This window comes from Miscanthus floridulus, chromosome 6, assembly GCF_019320115.1.
Source record: "Miscanthus floridulus cultivar M001 chromosome 6, ASM1932011v1, whole genome shotgun sequence".
Lineage (NCBI taxonomy): Eukaryota > Viridiplantae > Streptophyta > Magnoliopsida > Poales > Poaceae > Miscanthus > Miscanthus floridulus.
The window spans coordinates 46,333,723-46,340,371 of NC_089585.1; positions in this window are offsets into that span (position 1 = coordinate 46,333,723).

Here is a 6,649-nt window from a genome sequence, read left to right on the forward strand (position 1 = left end):
CCACCAGTCCTGTAGTCTCAGTTCGCTTCCTTGGACCTGCGCCTGACTTTTGTGTTTTGTCTGCGGGGGCTCTGCCTTGGTGCCCGCTAGCTTCGCTTCTGCTTCGTCGTCGTACTCGCGGGCTCGTGCGCACGACACGTCGCTGGGGCATGGGGGCAGAATGAAAGTTAGGGTTAGGGGAGTGTGTGATGCGTCGTGGGCTCTCAGGACCTCAGCCTCTTAGCAGGCCTGCAGTAGGCAGCGGCGGGCCGATACTAGGCCTTACGTCAATTTACCCTAGCTAGGCCAGGGCGCTCGCCGTGTCTAAGGTGCTGGCCCAGGCATGGCCCTATACATCGGCTAGGCCGGCCCAGGCTCACATAACACCAGGCCGTGCCATGCTCGGCCCGGGTCAAAAAACTATGCTTTGGGCCGGGCCATCAGGCTGCGGGCTACATGCTCATCTTTAGCCGTGCAGAAGGGCCAACAAGGTTAGTACACTCTGTCGCTTGAAATCAGTAGACCCATGGGAAAGCAACACCAGATCAGAGTTCAGAGCAACCGCTGCACCCTCAACTCCAGTCCCAATTCCAATTTCGAGGACACCGCTACGATTTGGTGAACCCACACAACGCGCGTGAGTGTGCCCTTCGCAACGCAAGAGCAAGCACTCGCAAACTTATGTTTTTTTTGCAAATTAGTCTTCCCTCTCCATTGAGCCATGTTTTTACCTTGCTACTTTTTGTTTCCTAATTCGGAGGTTGGCTTCCATAAAGTATTGTTTGATCCGTTAGGCTCTGTTTGGAAGTGGCGTACTGTTTTTCACCTGTAATTGGTTGTGCACAAGGTTACAGTGGTATCTTTTTCCAGTGGTAAGCTTCTTGTTTGGGAGGCGAGACAATTTCATGACGCATACAGGAGAACAGCAAGCTAGCTACTGGACAAACCCATGAACATGGCGACGGTGGCCCTCCTGAGGCAAGCCCACCACCTCGCGCGCTGCCAGCATCCCAGGCCGACGACCTCGAAGCCGGCGAGGACGACACCGGCGACTTCACCAGAGCTCGTAGCTGAGGATGCTCCCACCATGTCCGATGACGCCATCGCCAGCCTGCTGCTTCCGGCACCCGCCGCCGCTCAGCATGGCCGGTGCGCTCTCCCCGACTGGCACCTCGGTGAGCATGTCGGCCACAGCGGTGCTGCAGAAGGACGCGGAGTTGGGCGCCATCGCCGAGATGGTGCTCGGGGAATCGAGGTTGCGATGGCCGCCGCCGCAGCCGAGACGGACGTGCGAGAGGCGCGGGTTGCTGGAAGAGCCCGATGTTTCTCGTATTTTTTTTCCAGGCCTCCACACAAGTTTATTTTTTTTCCGATGGTTTTAGCCCAAAACAGGTGTAATTTTAGTGGGCTCACCGGTCTTCAACGATTTTCATCTTGGGCTGGGAAAATATTGTGGCCTGTAATTTACTAGGTTTTTTTTTAGCCTGGACTCCTAGTGTACCAGTTGTAGTATCTGTATTATACATAACATACTCACACCACCACACACGCACAACTCTAGAAGCTACAACCACATCCTCAAACGTCCTTCTAGAGATCACCGAAGCCACACGAGCCCCGTAGACGACGGACTACGTCAGTAATCCCATTGTAGCGCCACGCGAAGTGTCCAGGACCTGCACAAAAAATTATTTGCTTGCACGAAGCAAGCGGTGCAGAACCAGAGTTCGAACCCCTGTAGGCCAGCTCCCACCATGGGAGCTTTGCCAAGTGACAAAACTCTAAAATGATGTGTGCCTTCTATTGTTGTAGGCAGCGGCGCGTTTGCAGTCACTTGAAATCCTTGGATCTCAGAAGGCATGTGGTGCTGACCATGATGAGAAAACCACTGTATGTTGTATCTTTCTATTCAGCTATCCTTCCCCGCGGCAAACGTTGCCGTGCTCCGACCCTGCCACCGCATTCCTCTCCCGCACCCACTTGCCCCACATCCTCACCACTATATTGTTGTGATTTTTGGTACCCTCAAGAATCAATTTTATGACGGCGGCCTCCATGAGTATTGCCATGATAACACCAATGCAAACCTGGTGATGGTGTAAATTTTCATAGAGAGGGCCAACATGATTACATGAATGTTCACCAGGGAAATAATTTGCATAGCTTCATCTGTGTGGGTATATGCCTCACAGTAGGTCAATTATAATGCATCTTATGCCTCACGGTAGGTCATGAAAGCATCTAGGCATCTAGTGAGTTTCGGTAATTAATGATGACATAAGATTATTGTGACTAACGTGTGTTTTGTAGAAGCAATTTAAGTTAGGTCACGATAATGGCGATTGTTTGGGCAATCAATAGTTTTAATGCCCCTATCGATAGAAAATACTTCCCTCCGTTTGTGTTTACTTATCAGCAACATTCTTACTGTAGCAAATTTGACCATCTGTTTTTTCTTCTAAAAAAATCTTAGATACTTTCAATGTATATAACACTAATGAAGTATATTTAATAAAGAATCATATATGTGAAAACTTGATGTATCTAAAAATCTTTTGCAGGAAAAAACGTACGGTCAAAATTGCTACAGTAAAAATTCGGTGAACGAGTAAACGAAAACGGAGATAGTAGTTTTCGGTTTTCAAAGGAAGGACGACAAGGTTAAGGACGGACTAGTTCAAAGTGTCGTTTCGAGTTGATAGACACTTAGAGTAGTTTAGGACTTTATTTTTCCTTTGGTCGTACTATTGAAGGGGTATGAACTAGTAGCTTGACCTAGGTGAGTCTAATGGTTTAGATGTGGTGCACACCTGTCAAACTTGGCACTAAGTAGCTCAGGGACTACCCAAAGATCAATTGGAGTCAACTTTCATTCACAAAGAAATTTGAATTGGAAGTGAATGGAAGTGTGAAAGGAGGACCGAACGCTGGTCTTGCATGGACAGAACACTGTGAGCAAAGTCGGATCAGTGTATGGCCTATGCAGCTAGGGTTTGATCGCGAACCGGACGCATGGCGCAGGGGAGGACCGGACTCGACACTGCCACTGTAGCAGGTAAGGCTCAGTGTTCGGCTTTGACCGGACGCTGGATGGTTGTGATCGGACTCTAAATGCCAGCGAGTCCGGTCGAAGTCAGTCTAGAGAGGTTTTTCAAGGACCGGACGCGACCGGTGGGGGTTGACCAGACTGCACCCCAGAGTTCGGTCACCATAACTGGCTATGTCTGACAAACGACGCCACGTAGCCTGTTGGCTACTGATAGAACGCGTCCGGTCACTCTGACAGGCGCGTCCAGTGCCTTCGAAATTTGCTGAGTTGGAACCCAACGGGTACGTTGGGGGTGTGGGGGTGTATAAATACATCTCCAACTCATCCAATTCCTCCCCCTTACTCATTTGTTCAGCTGACAAACACATTTGGAGTTCAAGAGAGTGTAAGAGCCTAGTAGTGGTGATTGAGATTTGATAATCCAAGATTAAGGACCTCTTTAGTGCATAGGGAGTATCAAGTGTGTGCATCCACCTTTCTCATTAGGCTTGCCATGGTCAAGTGAGAGTTTGTGTTTGTTACTCTTGGTGATCGCCATCACCTAGACGGCTCAGAGGTGATTAGAAGCTTGGTGATCATCCAGTCAGTGATTATGGATGACCCAAGTCGTCTTGTGAGTGGTCATGGACGATTCACCGCGACGGAGTGTCAAAGAATCAGCCCTGTAGAGAACACTTGATCCTTGTGCAGATCAAGGGAGGGCTACACCCATTGCATGGGTGCTCCAACGAGGACTAGTGGGGAGTGGCCACTCTCTGATACCTCAGAAAAATATCACCACGTTTATTTCCCTCTATTTACTTTGAGCATTTACTTTTATGCAATTCAATTCATGTCTTTACTTTCTTAGAATTGTCATGCTAGAGTATGATTGGAACCTATGGTGCAAGACTTTTGTGTGGTAGAATAATAGAGAACATATTTAGGCACTAGGGGTGAAATGGGCTAAGTGTAGGACTTAATTATTGCAAGAATTTTTAGTTGAGCCCAATTCATCCCCTCCTGGACATATTGATCCTTTCAGGTCCATCGTGATGCATCTTTTTTATGGGGGTAAAATAGAATATTAGAAATATCACACTCAAAATATTAGTTTTTATAGTGTAATAGTACAACACACGTTCAAATTTAAATTATTATGACATTACTTAGCATGATCCTATAATTAAAGTGAAGAATTCGTGGAAGGAGCTATATACTATTGCTTACTAGCCGATTGGTGAGCGAGTGGGTTCCATATAACCGTATTTATACACAGGCAGGGAACGGAGTAGGGGACTGCAAGGAGATTAGATTAATGGTCGCGCATTGCGATTATCTATGATATATATGAACTTTTGCGTTTACTCCAGCTGTTATACATACGTGCATGATTTGATTAATCAAACAATCCCCGAGTTGCCCGCAGCTTGCTGCAAATTGTTCATTCCTTATTCAGATCCTGTAGCTAGGGTTCTCAAGACAGTATGAGATTGATCACTCAATCATCAATGCAGGACAAGAAACTGAGTTTTAAGTTTTAATTTATTAGTGAAAGTGATCAGATCGTGCACCACGAATAATCAGATCGACCAGAGGCTGATCTGGTGAATCGAAAATATACCAACATGTGAGCCTTTCACATAGTAATAATGGGAAGAAATCGAGATGTGCCATGCCATACCATGTGTGCTTAGTTTGGTCTGCAAGTAACCAGACGAAGTGAAAGCGATGTTTTGTCTTTATATTCCGCCATTAGGATTATGCTCTCGTGCATTGCAATGGGAACAGAAAATAACAATACGATAACTAAAGTTTCTATGTACAGTCGTATTGTTACGAAAAACTTGATGTTTTGTATCATGGATACAACGATGGTTTTGCATTATTTCTCATTTTCTCCAGCTTTTCCCTTGCACTAAGGAATTCTAGCTCGACCATCTTCCATGAGCTAATGTATCTCTATCTCTAGTCTCTGTCTCTTCTACAACTAAAAAGCATCAAAAGCAATCGTTCATCTGGCAGACCCATCCCCTTCCCGATAAGAAAAATGTTCTAGCCCTGAAAACACCCAATAAAAAAATTCCCACACCCGGGAGACCTATACCTTCCCTCGATAAAAAAAATCTAGGCTGTGGAAATACCCGATAAAAAAAACTCCCGAGCATGGAAATAGAATCGCTCGAACCCCTGTAGGTCCCAATGGACAAAATGTTAGAATTTTAGGCAATTTCAATAATCATTTAATCCAGAAAATAACAATAAACAAAAGGTTTGTGACATCATGTATATGCTTGTGTGATCTTATTGTGGCTAGTGTGTAGAACATACTAAAGAACGAAACAGAAACCAAAAACCTTATGGGAAAGGTTTGATTAACAATAACACACACAACAACAGAGCAGGATGCACTCGAAGACATAGTGCCTGTCGGTATAGTTGTCCCACTCGACGCAGTTCAAACGAGTAGCAGTGTCGATCACCGGAGAACCTTCGTTAGCGAGTAGTCGTGCCGCCAGCGACACTCCCAAAAACGTGATTGCCGCCTTTCACCTGAGCAGGCGAACTCGAAGACTGTAGGCGTTCCGGAGGACTACTCTCCCAGGACTCGTGCGCGCAAGTACTGGGATGGAGAAACATTGGGGCAGCGGAAATTGGTTGTTGCATGCGCATTGGACCAGGAGAGAAGAATGAGGTGGCGAGCTTTGCTTTTATCTCATAGACAGGAAAGCCAAAGAACCGCAGGGGATCACCAAGAGTCAGAAGCACAGGAGACACTACGGGAGGAGTGGAGGAGGTACCCACGCTATGGGGCGCTACGGGGAGAAAAACTCTCATAACTCCTGCCATTACTTTCCTGATTATGGATAGAAACTCCCAAACCTCCTTCCATTATTTTCTTATTGGGACAAAAACTCCTGAAACTCCCGTCGGCTCCATAATTGGCTTGAGTGGCAAAACTTTTCAAGTCCCACACCACGTGTGTCGTGTCGGCCAAGTCATGGCACAGTCATGCCTCTTCTCAACTTTCTCAATGTAGACAGACACAACCCGCACATATAGGTCGAGTCAACGTCTGGTCAATATCCCGTATGGGACTAAATAATATTGCGCACATTATTTAATACGGGCCCAAGATTTTATTTGATTTAGTTAGATAATGTATGGGCCTAGCCCACACATTAAATCTAACAATCCCCACCAAATTCTAAGGCACATGTTAAATAATCTCAAATCCACAGTTGTTTGATATACCAGAGTTTCGACGGAGACTGTTAAGTTGAACATCCGTCTAGAACATGGGCTCCACACATTCACAACTGAACAATGGACTATGCCTTGAATTGATAGTTTTGTGCGAATTGAGTTTCACTAAAGTTCTTTCATGGTACTAGGCTGCTACAAGCACCCCCTCTGTTTTGAAGCATATAAGTCATACTTCGATGCCTTTCATTAGTATCTAGAGATTACCCACATCTTATAGACTGTGACTAGCAGTCAAACTCATATAGGTGTGTTCCTTCTAGGATGTTCTGTAGGACAACACCCCTGCTTAAATAAGCCACTCGAATCACGTACATTAAAGAATTAACCACCCTGCCATACAACATAGGAGAAACAGTGCATCTCAAACAATTTGGA